The sequence below is a fragment of the Cryptomeria japonica genome, chromosome 9 (genome assembly GCF_030272615.1).
Source record: "Cryptomeria japonica chromosome 9, Sugi_1.0, whole genome shotgun sequence".
Taxonomy (NCBI): Eukaryota; Viridiplantae; Streptophyta; class Pinopsida; order Cupressales; family Cupressaceae; genus Cryptomeria; species Cryptomeria japonica.
The window spans coordinates 433,265,799-433,286,394 of NC_081413.1; the positions used below are offsets into that span (position 1 = coordinate 433,265,799).

General features: G+C 36.4%; 1 pseudogene; it reads left to right on the forward strand.

The window, feature by feature from the left end:
* LOC131077836 (clathrin heavy chain 2-like) overlaps positions 1-18,790 on the forward strand; it is a 40,242-nt pseudogene extending 21,452 nt beyond the window's left edge.
* Positions 18,791-20,596: the final 1,806 nt, after the last annotated feature.

Sequence of the window (20,596 nt, forward strand, 5' to 3'; positions counted from 1 at the left end):
GCGTTGCATCTCTAATTCTAAACCAGATATAATGTTAATCCAAGAAACCAAAATGAACTCCTTTGAGATAGTCCTTTTTCAGAAAAAACTAGGCCTTAGACAGCTAAAGCACTCCCCTGCTACAAGGGCCTCAGGGGGCTTAGCCATCATTTGGGACTCTAGATTCATCTTGTTTACACCTTTAGAGATTAAGCAAAATTGGATGGGAGGAGAAGTAGTAAGTTATAAAAATAACCTAAGATTCAAATTTATTCACGTTTACGGTCCTATCCAAAATAGGGATAAGGATAGGGTGTGGGTGGAACTAGAGTCTTTCCGCAGAAGTTTCCCAAATGATGTATGCATCATTGGGGGAGATTTCAATGCTATCACTAAGGTAGCAGATAAAAGAGGAGGTAGCAACAAACTTCCTCCAATGGCTGTAGATTTCAATCATTGGATCAATAGAAACTCCCTGTTGGAAATCCAGACGGCAGAAAATGCCTTCACCTGGAACAACAGAAGGCTTGGTTTTCGTAACATTGCTAAGAAACTAGATAGGTTCTTTAATCATGGGGGGCTCTCAGAGCTTAACCTTACCCTAAATGTATAACCCCTCCCTTTAGCAGAATCTGACCATTTCCCACTCCAACTAATCTTATTATCTGGCCACTCCCCTAAAAAATGTCCCTTCAAATTTGAGAGCATGTGGTTCAAAGATGATAACTTTTTAAACTTAATTGAGAACTGGTGGAGAAGCTTTGTTTTCTCTGGTTCAAAGATGTTTATTATCACAAGCAAGTTAAAGCTTATCAAAAGGAATCTCTTAGAATGGAACAGGACTAATTTTGGAAATATTTTCGATAAAAAACTCCTAATAGAAAATGATCTTAAGAATGTTAACATTGAGGTTCTCGAGAAGGGGATGGATGAACATCTCTTCCTCAAAGAAAAGGCTCTACTCTCTAAGTATGAAAAGACACTCTCAAATGAAGAGATCTTTTGGAAACAAAAATCGAGGGAAACTTGGTTGAGTGATGGGGACCGAAATACTAAATTTTTTCACAATAGTACTAAGCAAAGGTGATGGTTCAATCGAATTTCTAAAATTAAGAATTGCCAAGGTTCCATCCTGTTTGAACTAGATGATGTTGCCTCTCAGGCAACAAGGTTTTTTGATAAAATCTTAAACAATATTCAAGGCTCCAACCTCAGAGGCCAACTCAATATTATCAAGAATCTTCCAAAACTCATTAACAATGACCACAAAAAAATCCTGTCAAAGAAATTCTTTGAGGAGGAGGTTAAATTTGTCCTTATGAAGATGAATCCCAACAAGGCCCCGAGCCCGAATGGCTTCCACAGTAGCTTTTTCCAAAAATGTTGGGGTTTTATGGGGATAGAGATCACAGACACCTTAGAAGGTATTAGGAACTCTGGTAAGATTCTCAAAGAAATCAACAATACCTTCTTAGCTCTCATCCCCAAATAAAAGAATCCTGAAAGCTTTAATGACTTCAAACCAATAGCCCTTTGCAACACTCTGTACAAACTCTTAACCAAAACCCTAGCAGCCAAACTCCAGAAACTTCTCCCCATTATCATTAGTGAAGAACAAACCAGCTTCATAGCAGATAGATCAATCTATGATGGGGTTATTATAGCCCAAGAGGCCATTCATTTGATCCAGCTCAATAGGGCCCCAAGTATGCTAGTCAAATTAGACATAAGCAAAGCTTACGACAAAGTTTATTGGAGCTTCCTATGCAAATTCTTGAAGGCCTTTGGATTTTCCAAATCCTGGATCAACCTAATCTTTGAATGTATATCCACCCCCAAATTCTCGGTCTTGGTTAATGGTTCCCCAGAAGGTTTTTTTAGCAGCTCAAGAGGGCTTAGGGAAGGAGATCCTATGTCCCCCTTCCTCTTCATCATCATGGCTGAAGCCCTAGGTAGATCCATCTCTAAGGCCAAAGAGGAAGGTGGGATCCAAGGAATCCCCATTACTAGCGGCCTCCCTCCATTTACCCACCAGCAATTTGTCGACAACACAATGCTTTTTGGGCAAGGAAGTGTAAGGGAAGCAAGTGCCTTCAAAGGCATCCTTAATTCCTATATGCTAGCCTCGGGTCAAGAGGTGAATCTGGCCAAGTCTGCAGTTTTCTTGTTCAACATAAACCCCTCCTTAGGAAAAGTGATCAGCAATGTCCTGGAGATTAGTGAAGGAACTCTTCCTTGCAAATACCTAGGCATTCCCCTTGACAAGGGTAGAAGACCCTCAAAATTATGGGACAACTTGGTGGATAAAATCAAGTCTAGGATTAACACTTGGAAAGGAAAATGGCTCTCATCTACAGGTAGAGAAACCTTGGTTAGATCGGTCTTGTCAGCTATGCCCATTTACCAGCTCTCCTGTCAACATTTATCTTCTTCTAAACTTGCAGAGATCAACAATCATCTTAGGACTTTCTTTTGGCAAAGTGCTAATGACAATCGTAAAATATCACTCATATCCTGCGACAAGATATGCAAACCTAAAGAAGAAGGAGGAGTTGGCATTAAAAACCTTCCTAATCAGGGCAAAGCCTTGGGTGCCAAGTTGGTCTGGAGGATGTTCAGAACCCCCCACCTCAAATGGGCTCGTTTGCTACACCACAAATACCTTAATGGAGGGAATCCTATCCAAATCTTCAGAGAAACCAACCCTCCGAGAGGGTCCTACCTATGGAATTTTATGTTAGACTGTAGGAGGATTATCTCTGACATACTTACTTGGAACCTGGGGTCCAGGGATAAAGCTCTTTTTTGGTCGGATTCATGGGGTGGATATAAGGTTATTGATAATATCCATGACTTTGGTGCTACTCGTATCCTTCTTGATTCTCATAGAGGTCCCCTATTAAACAACTATATCTCCCCCTCAGAGGATGGGGCTGGTTGGCAGTGGATCGAGAAGGAAGATGAGGATATCCTAGAAAGGGATAAACAAAAACTTATGGCAATTCTTAAATCAAGGAACATTGCCTAGGTCAAAATGAGGACAAGCTCATCTGGGATGGCTCCCTAAGTGGAGAATACAACTCCAAGGATGGGTAATCTCTCATCTCCAAATCATTTTTAAGACCTATGACTGAGCTTCCCTTGAAACTTTACTAGGATAAATACTATCTGCCTAAGGTAGGTATCTTCTCCTGGCTTGCGATTCAGAACAAGCTCCTAACTGTGGACAAATTCAAAAGAATGGGGTATGAGGGACCTAGTAGATGTCCTCTTTGTGAGGCAGACGAGGAAGATACCAATCATATCCTCCTTAACTGCCCCTTTACTCACAAATGTTGGATCCGGTTCACCAACAAACTTGAATGGTCTGCATCCTTCCCCCACACCATCTTTGGAATGCTCAAGGCATGGCCTCTCCTTAGGTATGGCTGTCTCTTTCAAGGTTTATGGACAACTCTTCCTTCTTCCATTATGTGGGAACTATGGAAGGAGAGAAATAGACATCTCTTTAAGAATGAAAAACTAGAGGTTCCCAGAATCATTAATAGGATAGAGACAGCTATCACTGAGCTCATGGACAACCAACTGTCATCAGGCACATTGAAGAATGCCTCTAACACTTATTGGGATGAAAAAATGATAAAACATTAGGAAGGATTATCCTTTCCTCCCTTTGTATGAGATGGTCCTATTGCAATTCTTCGATCAAGGGATGCATGTAGATGGCAGCCCCCAGGCGAAGGTTAGGTGAAGCTAAACTTTGATGGGGCATCCCGTGGCAACCCAGGGCAAGCAGGGATAGGTTGTGTTGTTCATAATTGAGAAGGCAAGGAACTAGCAACCCTTGCCTCTCCGGGTGGCATCAACACCAACAATTGGGTGGAACTTATGGCCCTGGTGGAGGGTCTGTATTTATGTAGGAAACTAGGAGTTAAGAACTTGGAAATTGAAGGAGATTCAGCTATAATTGTCAATGCTCTGAGGAAAGGTAGTATGCCTAATTGGAGACTAAATACTTTGCTATCAAAAGCTCTTGACTTATGCAGAGATTTTGATAGGTTCACAGTCAATCATATTTATAGGGAAGGCAATAAAAGAGTGGATGAGCTGGCCAACTTGGGAGCCGATGGCATCAATCTCATGTCAGTGCCACCTTAAGGCAACCCCCTCTTTTTTTTTTGTGTCCTAAGTGGTTGTTAGCATGTTTCTCCTTTCATCCCCTTATGTTTCTCTTGCCCAAACTCTATTTTAACCCCCTTATTTATTCCTCTTCCTGCCCCCTGTATTTTCGTATAGATACTCAGACAAACATTTAGTTTAAATATGCCCATATATCTATTCTCCCAGACTTTAACTCGGGTAGTTAGGCTCAATCCATGGTCGGATTGAGCCTAACTATGGTTGTTTCCTCACCGATACCTATCTGATATCCATTGGGTTTTTATGTCAAAGAAACCTCAGGCCTCGATGACCTCCTTTATTTTTCCACCGAACCACTTCTTCCATCGAAATCATCATGCCCTATCGATGAATGGATCTATTGTCTCACTGAAGCCTTTCTTTATCCTCCCTTACCATCTTCCACCAATAAAGTCGCATCGGTGAAACCATGCGTATCAGAGGCATGCCTTTTAGCTTCCTCGAAACCTATTTCCTCATCAATATCTTTTATCGATGTAGCTTCTTTTTGTTTGATCGACATTATTCTTTCGATGAGAACATTCCTTTCAGTGAGTTATGTTTCACCGATGGTATTATCTCCTCGAAGACCTTTTCCCGTCGATGAAAACCATCTCCAGTTTCCTCGATATCTTTTGTCGATGGAATTACTATCTTTAATGAGTCTTTTCTGAAGTTCATCGGTGCTTCCTTTCTTCGATGGCCCTTTTATATCGATGAGAAATAGTTGGGTCTCATCGATATTATTTGAACCCGTATATCTTAATAGGATGCTTGGTTGTTTCCTCACCAATACCTATCTGATATCCATTGGGTTTTTATGTCGAAGAAACCTCGGGCTTCGGTGACCTCCTTTATTTTTCCACCAAAACACTTCTTCCATCAAAATCATCATGCCCTGTCAGTGAATGGATCTATTGTCTCACTGAAACCTTTCTTTTTCCTCCCTTATCATCTTCCACCAATAAAGTTGCATCGGTGAAACCATGCATATCGGAGGCATGCCTTTTAGCTTCCTTGAAACCTATTTCCTCATCGATATCTTTTAACGATGTAGCTTCCTTTTGTCTAATCGACATTTTTCTTTTGATGAGAACATTCCTTTCGGTGAGTTATGTTGCACCGATGGTATTATCTCCTCAAAGACCTTTTCCCATCAATCAAAACCATCTCTGCTTTCCTCGATATCTTTTTTCGATGGAATTACTGTCTTCAGTCACTATGCCTGTTTCCTCATTGATACCTATCTAATATCCATTGGGTTTTTATGTTGAAGAAACCTCGGGCTTTGGTGACCTCCTTTATTTTTCCACCGAAACACTTCTTCCATCAAAATCATCATGCCTTGTCGATGAATGGATCTTTTGTCTCACCGAAGCCTTTCTTTATCCTCCCTTATCATCTTCCACCGATAAAGTCACATCAGTGAAACCATGTGTATCGGTGGCATGCCTTTTAGCTTCCTCAGAACCTTTTTCCTCATTGATATCCTTTATCGATGTAGATTCCTTTTGTCTGATCGACATTATTCTTTCGATGAGAACATTCCTTTTGGTGAGTTATGTTGCATCGATGGTATTATCTCCTCGAAGACCTTTTCCCATCGATGAATACCATCTCAACTTTCCTCGATATCTTTTGTCGATGGAATTACTGTATTCGGTCACTATGGTTGTTTCCTCACTGATACCTATCTGATATCCATTAGGTTTTTATGTCGAAGAAACCTTGAGCTTCGATGACCTCCTTTATTTTTCCACCGAAACACTTCTTCCATCAAATTCATCATGCGCTATCGATGAATGGTTCTATTGTCTCACCAAAGCCTTTCTTTATCCTCCCTTATCATCTCCACCGATAAAGTCGCATTGGTGAAACCATGTGTATCAGAGGCAAGCCTTTTAGCTTCCTCAAAACCTATTTCCTCATTGATATCTTTTATCGATGTAGCTTCCTTTTGTCTGATCGACATTATTCTTTCAATGAGATCATTCCTTTCAGTGAGTCCTTTTTATGTTGCACCGATGGTATTATCTCCTCGAAGACCTTTTCCCGTCGATGAAAACCATCTCTGCTTTCCTCGATATCTTTTGTTGATGGAATTACTATCTTTGATGATTCTTTTCTGAAGTTCACCGGTACTTCCTTTCTTCGATGGCCCTTCTATATCGATGAGACATCATTGGGTCTCATCGATATTATCTGAACCCCAATATCTTAATAGGTTGCTATTACACCCACTTGATGACTTGTGGGCTGCCATGGTATTAATGAAAATGATGATTTATTTTAACATAGGGGGCTTTTATAATTTAACTCCACAGATAATCATTCAAATTTGATGCTCAATAGGTGGCATCACTTATTTTCCTTTAAACTCCTAAATTTAGCTTTTTTAGTCTTGCCGCTCTGCTAGGATAAGCTTTAAGACTAGAAGGAGGCAATAACTCACATTAATGAGCATAGGTATATAAACGTGCTGGTATATCTTGCTCCCAGATATATGTGATCATGGATATATAGGTATTATTATTTATGTAGATATTGCCTTCTTTTAGGACTAACACTTACCTAGCTATCCTCATCTCTATTTTACCTTTTCGGTCCCCTATATTCTTGATTATTTGTCTCTTGTTTTCTTCTTAATAATCTTTTAGGCTTCAATGTCTCTAGGTTGCTTTAACTTAGCTTCATAATATTTGTATTTATATTTCTATATATATTTATCATCATTCACATTATATATTAGGATTTTGTTCAGACTCACATCTATATATTCATATTCATATACAATTTCCTATTTTCCAGCCTGTTCTCTTAGTTTTAAGTTAAATCAGTCTCAGATGCATATGTCAATTTTCCTCTTTCTTCCCAGTAATCTCCAGCATCATATTATTAGATTAAGGGTCAACCTGATAAAATTTTATCTCACTTAAAGCTTTCCAATGACACTCAATTAGGGCCTAGAAGGCTCTCGAACCATATTCTTTAAGATGGTAGCTCCCTACGATCTCTTTGCAGGAATATTTATGGAATTTTCCTCGTTAATATTTATTAATTTTATGCTCTTCGATGGGTAACCACTCTCGTATTATGTTTCTGGAGATTTTTTGAGACTAATATTTTGAGTTGTGTATCCTAACAGGGTGACCATCCAGGCAGGTATGATATATTGTATAAGTTGACCTATTCGGTTTTCCTTTTCCTAACATTCTGATGAGAGATTTTCTCAAGATTTTGTGCAGCATAAGGAGAAGAGAAAGCTTAACCCTGTGTTTCAGGAATAGCAAGAACTATCGCCCACAAATGGCAGCATCACCCTAAGAGATGGGCAATCTACTGCTCAACTTTACACAGAGGATTTCTACATATAATCTTCATTATTTTGGACAAGTTCCCTTTCTGATCTTGTATCTCCATTTTTTATCGCATTCTTAATTTTTTTCTGATCCTTGAGGGATCTCGGCTAGACCGGAGGTTTTCTTCCCTCCATTCTTTCCTACTGGTGCCCACACCAAATGCAGGTGTAAATGTAAATCTATCTATTTTTAAATTAATAAAATTCTTTGGCCTCGGCCTTTTATCGATCAAAAAAAAAAATATTACACAAGTAAATATTAATCTTCATTAATAACATATATATTAATAATATTTAATTTCTAATTAAAAACCATATATATATATATATATATATATATATATATATTTAAAAAACTAAAAGAAAATAGTAAAAAAAAAGAGAGGGGAGGGCAGTCGTGGGATTGCGGCCGCTGTGGTGGACACAAGTCCCTCGAGGTCCACATAGTGAGTGCGGGGTCACCTGCGGCCACCACAATGGGCGCAGAGTCCCCTACGGCTGCCGCGGGTGTAGGTCCCTGCCTACCAAACCCTAACCCCCCCAAATAATTTCGGTTTTCAATTAAAACAAGTTTGATTTTAAAATAAAATCAACAACCCCCATCAAATAAAAACAAAAATAAACTAAAACCCCCAAATTTCTTTTGTTCACAGTCTCTATAAAATTTTCCAAAATGTCTAATAACACCATTTTGAAGATTTTTCCAGAATAATATTGGTTTTCCAAAACACATACTTTGTTGAATCACCAAACCAAACAAGCAAATCTTGAGCATAATGGAGATCATTTCTCAAACAATGAATCCACCCAATTCCCAAACTTTAAACTAAAATGCATAGATTTAAAACCCAAACCCCATTTCAATCAAGAAATTTCTTCAAAGGAAAACAACCAGAAATTTTATTTTCATTTTCTTTTTTTCTTTTTTTTTCCTTTCAACAAAGGAAACAAAATAAGAATCCTACCTCTCTTCGCATTCCTCGCAAGATCCGATGGAGAGCCCAACCTGCAACTCAAGAAAACCTTCATTTTCTCCAAAATCCCCAATTTTCTCCATCCAAAAATATTTTCCCCCAAAAAAAATCAACAACCCCAAAAATATTTTCCAACCTAGGTTAAATGGAATAAAATTTGACCTAATCTCCTATTTTCGAATTTAAACACTTTTTAAATAAAAAAAATAAAAAATCATTCTTTTCAACTATTCAAATAATCTAACTTGCTTTTCTAATTAAAATTAAAATGCTTCTCTCTCATTTAATTTTAATTTTCTCAATATTAACAAAGCTAACATTTATATTTCACAATATTAATGAGGGTAAAATATTTATAATTAAATTAAATTCCCAAAATCAATCTTTCACACTATATCAAATATATATATAAATTAAACTTGCTTTTCTAATAAAAATTGATTTTCTTAAATAATTAAAATTAACCTTTCTATTCCAAAAAGCAAAAAGGGATTAAATTATTTCTATTTCGAATAACTTTAAATCTTCCCTTTTCAAAATGCATAAACTAAATAAATTCACGATTTTAAATTAACCCTTAAATTAAACTTGCTAAAAACATAAATAGAGCTATCTTTTTAATTAATGATTAATCACATAAAAGAAACCTATTTGTTTTAATTCCTCAATTACTAATGCGTAAATGAACACATTAAATCAAATTAAATACTTAGGATAAAATACTCAAATTTTTTTACCACACGTAAGGCACGCAACCCAAGAAAGCCAGCCAAATACACGATCCGGAAACCCAAACGAAAAGGGAAACTAAGGGACCACAAGTGACGCTCACTTGAGCATGACTAGGGTAAAATAAGGGTTTTACGACCACCTAACCCAAATTCTAAGGGCGAAAGAGGTATACTCAACCCTGCAAATCTAGGTGAAGACGAACCTCGCACCATAGTAGTACTGTACCTGCAATCTCCTGCAACCAAGAGTCACACAAGCATACATATATATATTTAATGAAGGTGTTAGCTCAAGCTCAATAACAAGAATCATGGAAACAATTAAAATTACATAAGAATCGATGCGAAAGCACATTAACAGGTGCACACAATAATCATAATATCTTACTACAACATTACATCACTAGTAAATCAACCATTCAAGAATGCCACATAAAAAAGTCGACCAAAGTCAAACCGGTTTTACAAAGCTGACTAGGGTAGGGGCACTACATATAGACATCGTCAACCCTTTAGTTGAGGATCCTGCACAATCTACATAAATTAAAGGTAAGGAATAAAAAAATATAAAATGATTATGATGATTGCATATTGTTCATGTTGTGTAATATGTAATTTTTAGTATACATAGCATGTAATTTTTAGCTAGCATAAGATAATTTAATTACATATGCAGGAACCTTTACCCCTTTGATGAGGCCCCTGCACAGTCTCGTGGATCAATAGTATAAGTCAATACACCCTATAGAAATAGTTTATTTTTTAAAAATTACTAGGAAAACAAACTTCCTTAGTTCTTCAAACCTCGATATTAGCAGCAAATCTAATACAATTATCAACACTTGAGGCCCCAATTGGACTTATTCAATTTTTAATCTCAACATCAACTTCAAGATTGACTTCTTCATCAACATTACCCTCATTTGCAAAATATCTCTCTCATTACCAACTAACTCTCTCGTTTGATGGATTGCGGGTACCACCAAATAGGTATTTGTCAGATGTGTCTTCCTTGAGTGAGGGAAATGTAGGAATACTCGACGAAAGTGATGTCCCCCAGTCAAGTAAAGAGGACCATTGTTATTCCTTTAAACAAATTTAATTGTAATTGGTGTATTGATTAATGTAACATTTCGTATTTCAACTCCAGAGGATCTAAAGGGTGTTCATCATGTTGAGGTTGAGGCTAGAAAAAATGATTTCAAAGATGATGTGGCCCCATCAGGTAAAGAGTGCCACTGTTATGTTCTTTAAATTAATGAAATACTTGTAACAAAAATAAAAAATGATTTGAATTTAACCCATTTCTTTGTTATTGCATAGGACCCCCGTTTGCATCGGTGTCCTCGTCCTTAGAAGAGGACTCGACATACATCGAGATCACGAGCAGAGGGCAGAACAACTGAAGAGGGGGGAAATGATGAAGAAAATGATGCTCCACTTAGTCTTTATATAGCTTCAAAAAAAAATGATTTTAATCTACATTATTTGACAATGACTATTTTTAATGTGTTAATGAATGTAATTATGTGCTAATGAATGTTCATGAATGATATGTGTTAATTAGTATTGATGAATGTTGCATGTTAATGAGTGTTAATGAATGTTATGTGTTATTTAACATTATGTGATAATGAATGAATGTTATATTTTATTAATGGATGAAACAATGAATGAATGTTAGAAGTTAATGGGGAATTTAGAGTGATGTTAGGGGGGGAGGGGCCAAATGAGCTTCCACCTTCACCTGGTTGGCCATGTTAAGTAGAGAATATTAAACTATTCTTAAAACCAAGATAAGCTCAATAAGATAACACACTTTTCAATATTTTATTATGTTGCATAGTTAATCTTATTGAATAATGTATATTGAATCTTAATTGCAGGGTCCAATAGAGCCAAAACGAACAACACCACAAGTAAGTGGTTTGTTTTTTAAGTTTTGTTTTTTTGGTTTTTTTCAACAAAATCTATTTTTGATGTGATAAGGGCTGAAGAGCTAGCTAATGTGTATCATGAACTAGTTAAGTATTCTCTGATGGTAAGGAAAAAGATTAAAGATCCAAAGGTTGATAGTGAGCTTATCTAAGCATATGCTAAGATTTTTTTATTTTTTATTTTTTTCAACAAAAGTTGTTTTTGATGTGTGTTCGTTTTTTTATTTTCTATAAATAAGTATTGTGAGATTAAGACTAAACATTTAGGATATTGATGATTTTAGTCAAAGGCACCTCTTTATTTTCATGATAATCTGGGAAGGTTCATCTGTAGTGTAATGTGTAACTGTGAAGGTGAGAAATTGATTTTTTTTGTGTTCTGGCACTTATTTTTTGTTCCAGGTGGATGACTTGGAAGAGGTCGGTGATTAATATCAAAATAGGGGTCGCTTTGATGAACTCATATCTTTGATGGAAAGTGGTTTGGGGTTGGAGCCTGCACATATGGGCATATTTATAGAGTTGGGCATCCTATATGCCAGATATCACCTAGACAAGCTTATGGAACATATCAAATTATTTTTGACATGGCTCAATATACCCAGGGTTATCCGTCTTTGTGATGAGAAGAAACATTGGAAGGAACTTACATATTTATATATTCAAGATGATGAATATGATAATGTTGTCATTACTATCATGAACCATTCTCTAGAGGCATGGGATCATATGCAATTAAAAGATGTTGTAGTTAAAGTGGCCAATGTTGAATTGTACTACAAAGTTGTCCACTTTTATTTGCAAGAACACCCAGATCTTATTAATGACCTCTTGAATGTCCTTGCCCTTAGGGTAGACCACACATGAGTGGTTGACATCATGCGTAAGGTATGGCTCTCAACTCTTTTATTATATTAGTGTTTTTAGGATTACCGAGATGTCTTTCACTTGGGTATTAAGTTTTTCTAGATGTTCTCTTTAGAAGCTATTTAGTTTGGAAAAATTTCATGAGTATCTTTTGTTCTGTTGTATTTGTTATCCATGCTAGATATCTCAATCTTGTGAAGTCGTACATGGTTGTAGTACAGAGAAACAATGTAGCTACTGTTAATGAGTCTTTGAATGAAATTTATGTAGAAGAGGAAGATTATGATAAGCTTCCAGAATCTATAGATATGCATGATAACTTTGATTAGATAGGGCTTGCTCAGAGGGTGAGAGGAACTTCTCTATTGGTTCTTTCATTTAAGTTAAAGTGGGATGCAATTTATCATTTGAATAGTTTTCTAATGATCTTCAATTTCAATTAGGTTGAGAAACCTGAACTTCTTGAATTTTGTCGTATTGTTGCTTTCATTTACAAGAAAGTGGGAAGATGGAGGTAGTCTGTTGTGTTGGTTCCCAAAACCATAGATTAGAAACCAAAGAGTTTTGCCACTTCTCTTGGTGGTTTCAAATCAATTCTGGCCAACAAACGGGAATGATAGCCAGAAATTCCCCTGCACTTCAAGCTTCGCTAAACCAAGGCAGGTGAACCTATACCTGAAACCTCAATCTGTCGGTTAAAGGCTTTTCTATAGTGAATTTTCAAAAAACCAGTGACCCTTCGAGGAGGCAAATGATTCTTGAATTCTATCCAGTTATATTTATTGCTTGCTGAAAATTATGAAATGCTTACTTATAAATGTTTATGAAGTTGTGCTTGTATAAATTAAAAGTATGATTCCTTGATGAAGATTGCTTCTGAAAATACCTGATTTAATTATATCATATCAACAATAGACCAGTGCCTTCATCTCTTACTGATTTCATACTATTTCAAATTGAAAGATCCTGCGTATAACCATGGAGACAACTTTAATAACTTGTTTTCAAAACAAGACCATGACATAAAAAGCATCTCTATGGATTGTAATTGAAATATAAAATGCAGTTAGTCTTATTAAATTTTAACTTTGCTCTAAAAGACCAATAAGACAATTTGAAACTTGCCAACCAACCTTTCAAATTGATGCTCAAACTGGAAATTAGTCTCAATCACAATAGCATAAGATAGCACATTGACGCAATCTAATAAAATAGATTTATCACATGGAACTAATCAATCAATTGAAAAGCATATACCATTCAGAATGAAGAACACTTGAAATTTATATTGAAAATAGATAATCAAACTAGTTGATTTCAATATGTATCATCCATCAACTTTGATATTTTCAGAAAAAAAACTGCACAAGTGTTGTATAAAATTATCTTGATAAGATCATAAAACTTGAGGTATCTCCCCCACTTGTGCTAAAAGATCCTCCATTTATAGATGAGGTTTCAGTTTGAAAGTGAAAGGGCATACCCTTTCATTAAAACAAAAACTAACTAAAACTAACTAAAAACTAACTTCCTAAAAATTGTCTTTACAATATGAACATATTATAAAAACATAGAAAAACATGACTCTGGGCTCCAACTTAGACATCAAGTCTAGTCTCCCAGCATCTTTCCACACTTCTGGATATGCTCCAAGTACTTCTCTGATGTATATGTGTTTGCATTGTGGATGATATCCTTGACAATGACTTCCAACATGACAAAGTTTTCCATCTGTTTCATAGTCCCTTCAATTCAATTCCATCAATTTGGGCAATATCAAGGGCGGCATTGAGAAGACTACGACATTATGAGATCCATACATATTTATCCTTTATCTCACCCTTCTGATCAATTAACTCTGGGAAACCATGTTGAACAATGTGTTTACATTCATCATATTCAAATTGTAATTGTTCATCAAATTTATTGTGTTTAGCCATCAACCTCTTTATTTTTGCAATTTCTTATGTTTCCGCTTTGGCCATTATTTTATCATGCAACCTTGTTCCCAATCTGTTTGAAATTTTGTTGTGTGAAACTGCATTGTCCATGTTCTTTTGAAATAATGTCAAGAATTCTTTCAGAAAGCCTTGTAAAACCTCAAATCTTTTTGTTAGTAATACAGCAGCAGTATTTGCCCTCACACTTTGCATTTGTTTTAATATCCTTTCATTTTCTTGTTGCAACTCCTCGCATTTTTTCTTCCATTGAGAGCTATCCAGAGTAAGAACCATTGGCACCTTTGTCCCACTTCTCCTTAGCGTTTCTCCATACAATTCCTTGTACTGGTTCCTCTCCCTCACTACTCTGACCATATGTGCTTTATTGAATTTTGAAATATCCACTTCGATATCAATAGAAACAATTGGATCAATTTCACCAACTTTTAGTTTCATCATATGGCCAAAGGCCTTGTCAACATCAATGATCTTTGGTCTCTTGTTGGGAGGGTACAAAGCCCATAACAACAAAGCTTCCTCATCCTGATAAAATCTTGAAACAATAAATACATCATTTACACCTTGTATATCCAATTTGAATTCCTTGTTTTTTGAATGCAATAAACTGCCAAAGATAAAAGAAGCACTGAGGTCCCATCCGAGAAACAAAATCACCCCAGCTTCTGTAAGTAGTTGCCTCCCCTTTTGAGGGGTCATTGTGGTTATCTCTGAATCAATTCCCTCTTTTAATTTCTTTAACAACTCAGCCTCATTATAAGGTGTTATGTTGGGAATAAAGTCCCTCAATTTCTTCCCTTTAAAATTGTACAAGAATGAGTTAAATTATTTGTAATGAATAAAAACATCATCAGCAACAAAAATAGAAAACTCCTCTAACTGAGAGTCAGCATGAACTTCTAATGTTGTCTCTATTTGGCCCTGCATTTTTGGCTCTTCTTCCTTCTCTGGCACTTGGCATCTAGAGACAATTGCATTCTCATCAGATTCACTTTCTGCCTCCTCCTCGGTTTCAATTTCCTAGAGTCTCTGTCTCTTTTCTGCCAGTTCATTATTCAATTGATCAATTACCTCTTGGGACTCTACATCCTCCATGTTCCTGAAGATATCTTCAGCCTCAATACTAATATGCAGATAACCTCCCAGGTTCTACCTCTTCTTGCAAGAGTGAATGTATCCTTCATGATCATAGTTTTTTCTGGCATAATGCTCAAACAAATTGTATTCTTCTATCAGCTTCTTACCAATTATTTCATAAGCTTTGGTTGACACTATGGTGAAACACCAAAACTCAGTGTCCCAAGTAGGAAGGCTTGCTTGCGCATATCTACAAAATGTTTAGTAATGGACACACTCAATTGCCTCACAATATCTAGATAAGCTATTTTGTCTGGTACTAGTTTTGGCAACATGTAGGGGTTCCCCTCAAATCCATATACTCTAAAACATGTAAAATTTGTATTCACAAACTAGTCCCCCCAGTTATGATCAACAATGTGTCTTTCATCATAATCCCTGGGTCTTAGGAACCTCTTGACCTTGTCAGAGATAGACCCTTCACATGAAATCCCATACATTCGATACAATGGCATCACAATAATCTCTTCAAAATTAATATAGTTAGACCTCATATATCAAGAATCCCAAAGAGATGTCCACAATTGGACGGGTTGCTCCTCACCTTCCTTGTTCTTGGTATTTAATTTTAGGCCCTCAGGCCAAAAACCCTTTACATATCCATAAAATAACACTAGATGCATCAATAGTGAATAAAATTTGAAATTGGGATGAGTATCATCCCTAAGGTTTAAAAAACCTTCATGCAACCTCTCCACTAGATATGTTGCATAGTCAAAAGGCCTAGGTTCATACATTTTTATATCAGAGGCTAACACTAGCGGCCCAGTGCTTGCCAGATCAGGCACCTCCACCCCTCCTACTTTCCCACACGACATATATGTGTACTACAAGTAGTGTCTGAACAAATCAATGTTGAATGGTTGCCTGTCTTCCTCTGTTAATTTTCCTACGTACCTCTTGTGAATAGTAATTTTCTAGCTAGTATATGTAATGTCCATTCTGAGGTATTCTTCCTCCAACTCCCCAAAGGACAAGGGCTTATCAGGGCTGGGGTCTAAATTGAAAAGCTCATTTATGGTACCCGCAAAAAATCTAATAAATGCTTCCCCATTTGGGAGTTGAATGCACCTCTTCACCAAATTATAATTCCTCACCAAAACCTCTAGCAATCTTATATTTACAAAAAACATTAGGGAATATTAGCTTACCTAAATTTGTCATCCAAGGATTGCAGAGCGGCATCTCCTTGTTCCTCCTCAAATAGTGGAACATAAATAGTTCATGTCCCCTTACCTTGGTCCAGACATCTCCAACCTCTCTGTACTTGTCTTCTAATTGGTCTCTCCGTGGTAGGTGCTACTTCAACCTGCTGGATTTAGGGCTGAGTGCCTACATTTGGTCTATCATGTCTTGGTTTAACCTCATGACTGGAGGCACCTCTTTAGTTTTTTCTTTCTTTGCCTTAGACTTAGGGCTCTTGGCCGCCCTCTTCTTTCTTGTTCAACTCAAAGCTTCTATTTCTTTAATTACAATCCTCTGCTCTATTTTTCAAAGATGCAATGTGTTCTATCTGTGTATTCTTCTTTCACCAATGCAGTATTTAGACAAGGCAATTTCTAGCTCTGTTGTATTCTTTCGCATTAATGAACTTCTCATAAAATTTGCCTCATGCGAACCATAGATGTATCTACTGCAAGTATTAAATAAAGGATTTTTAAAAATTTCTATTTTGAATTTTGATATGACAATGGCTCATCGACATATGTCTCCCTAATGAATATTCTCTTTTGGAGCTCTTTGAACGACCCTTTATCTCATTTGACATCTTACTTTCTCTTATCAGGATACCCTAAGTCGATGAATCATTTTCCTCCTCATCAATATATCTCAAACCAATATTCTCATCGGGCATCGGGTTAGCTCATTTAGCGTTATCGTGATAGGCATTGTTTCCTCGATGGGCTTCACCATCGACATAGCTCTTCCTATTGCAACTAGCTTCATTGCCATGAGTCTTCCTGATAGTGTCTTCGCTCTGCTTAATTATTCTGCTCCTTCATCAGGTATCGGGGTAATCCGAAATGAAACATACTGATAAGCAAAGTCTTCCCAATAGAGTATATTCCATTGGTATTTTTTTCAACGATGATTTCTTCGGGCATCAGGGTGGCTCAAAGTAACACATACCGATCGCTTTGGTTATACCGATGGACTCTTCTTTTCACCACTCTTATCAGTATAAGTCTTACCGATAGACACATCAACTATTGGCAAGATAATTCTTCACTGTTGCCACTAGTGTTTACTATGTCGATGGGTCATATCGGTATAGTTTTTGCCGATGCATCAATTCTCCTCAACTTTTCTCCTTGATCGGTATAACTTCTACCGATGAGTACAACTCTGTCTTGCTATGCTCTCTCATCAATATATGGTATTCTGATGCAAAATTGGTCTTTGTTAGTTTAAGTGCCCTCATCGGTATAACTCATACCAATAATGTGAAATTTCAATCATTTTCAACTCCTTTAAGATACAAAAATTGATAATGGATTTAATACAATCTGAACAAAAGCTATGTTTTGCATGGGAGCTTTACCCTTTCTGATAATTACTTGTGCACTTTGATCAATCCCAAGAACCTGTTTCCCAGGCCTCCTCACCTCAAAAGGAAACCCAGAGTGCTTCATCTTGTCTTAATGCCACCCTCAATATGCCCACCTGATGGTTGAATCTTTGGAGAGAAGTCACAAATGGATGGAGATTGTCACTACAAAATTGCACCTACACATAAAACCCAACAGTAACTATTCTAATGGAAAAAGTGCTCAATATATAAAAGAAAATTATACAAAAATAGAATTTTTAAGAGCATAATTAATTTGAAAAATTATGTGCTAACATGTTGCACTATCTAAAAAGGATAATCTTTACAAGGATGCAATGGAAACTAGTTCTCAATCAAATGATTGTGAACTTGCAAAGGAATTGCTGGTGTATTTTGTGGAATAGGTATATAATTGGTAAAACATATAGTTTGTTGTTCTCTCTCATAGGCTAAAGTATATTTTGAATTTTCATTTTGGATTGGGGCATTGAAATAGGGCTTACTTTTGCATTTGGAACTATAGGGCAAGAGAGAATGCTTTGCTTCATGCTTGTTCATATTCTATGACTTGATCAAACTAGATGTAGCTTTGGAACTTGCCTGGATGAATAATATGATTGACTTTGTGTTTCCATACCTACTTCAGGTTCTTGATATAATCTAATGATTCTATGAATATTGTAAGTTTATCTTTAATAAACATTTTAAATCTTCTGCAGAATTAAATAGCTAATATTCAAAAAAATTCTTTTTCAAAGTTCATTCGAGAATAAACGACAAAAGTTGATGAGCTTGTTAAGGACAAGTTAGAGGTTGTCCAAGAAGATAAATATAAGGGGAAATAAGAGAAGTATCTTGTTGCTCAATAGGTATACATTTTTCTTAATTGAGCCTCAAGGAGCACTTGTTCTACTCTACTGACAGTTTTTAAAAATTCTAATAAATATGTACCTATTTTGCTTACAGAATATGTATGCTCAACTTATTCCCCTTTCTTTGCCAACACCTCCAATACCTAGCATGGGAGTGGGCATGGGAGGTTTCTTTCAGCCAAGTATGGGTGGAATGGGAATGGCTCCCATGCCAGCTTATGGTATGCCACCTATGGGTGGCTATTGATGGGATTGAAGAACTTAATGTGGGACACAATTCTTCAATCATACATGGTTTTCTGAGGCTGGTCTTTGAGTGGAAAGATTAGATTGTCAAATTGTATTTATTGTCATTTGGTTGGCTGATATAGAATAATGAATCTTTAGTATTATTGTATTGGTCAATCAGTTTAAATATTTTCATCCACCACGCATCCAATGAGGATGTTGTATGTCTTACAACATCCTTGTCGGATAAGCAGTAACGGTTCCATCAAAATTCCAACGCCCACCCAATTTATACTGACGCCTGAACCATCGCACATACAACATCCTCATCGGTGCAAATGCCCTAGTTTCCATTGGACATTGTCAGAATTCCAATGGACCCCCATGAAACATCCGACGAGGATGTTCTATATTTGATGACATTCTCGCCAGATGGGTGGTCATGTTCACCGTCGAAACATTACATGGATGTCGTCAGAATTCTGATGACATATAGAGTTTTACCAATGGCTAAGCGCAGTCATGGTTGATATCAAAATATTCTTTGATGGCATTGGAATTACGACATTCTTGAGCATCGTAAAAATGTCCAACTACAAATTTTTGGCAGCGTTGCTTATTGGTAGTCCGACGAATTATAGTCTGAATTCTGACAAACTACCATCGGAATTGAGCCCCAAATGTACTAGTGGGACCTGATGCAATATTTCTCAACTAGGACATGACTCAATGTATTAATTAGAACTTCCATTTTTTTATGTTGAGCATGCTATTATCAAATTTACACACAACAACAATAGGAAAGCCTTGGCATGTAGCCATTCATTCTCATCACAATAAACACACTTTTCATTTGCATGCACATTAATTTTGCCACCACTTTTCAAATATTCATGTGGAGTTACCACAACATTGCACTTTTATCATCATCAAATCCTTTTGTGTCACATAAATCACATCTCATATCTTTCACATCATCTTATACCAACTCCTCAGTTGTACTTCAAATCATTGCATATGATAACAACATGAATGATCCGCATCAAATCTCATTTATGACATAGTTAGTAATATTAATAATTTTCAATTCACATGTGTACCCTACCTCCCTTGTTTCAGTTTGAAGACAAAATACTATAGTTTGCGGGTGATGTAGTCATCATTATATTTGTTTTTGAAAAGGTATTGTTGTCATTATTATCCAGATGTGGGTATTTGATGTAACTATTTATATTGGTGGCGTTTGTCAAAATTTATCTATTTGGTAAAGCCTAGTAAATTTTGACAAGTTTAAACCTTTGCTAAAATCAAACACCAGTCTTGGTGCCACAGTTGGTCAAACATAGCTCACCTACATACTAAAAATGGAAGAATTTTTAAGGAAACTTATTACAGTGAATGTTTGAGTAAAAGTAAGTAGATTTGAGTTATATTTGAGCCGCATTTGGGTAAAATTAAACATTTTTGAGTTGAAAGAAAGGAAATTATAGCTCAATTTGTAGTGAAAAAGGACAAGGTTAGAAATAAAAGAAGTAAAATGGGTGGTGATCCCATTAGAAGGGAGACTATAGACCACACTTTGTTGCTTACTTATGTAGACACTATGCCATTCTTACAGAGAGCAAGGTGGGTGCATTATTGTCTAAATTGACAAAATTTAATGATGAATTGATAGAAGAATTTACAACCACATTCAGGAATAATGAAGAAATTATTAAAGGGTTAAGGGTGGATGCATCAAAGACTGCCATTTGTGAAGTTTTTAATCTTCCCAGAATAGGTAAAGACTTTCCAACCTCATTGGATGCAATGATAGTGAGGGTAG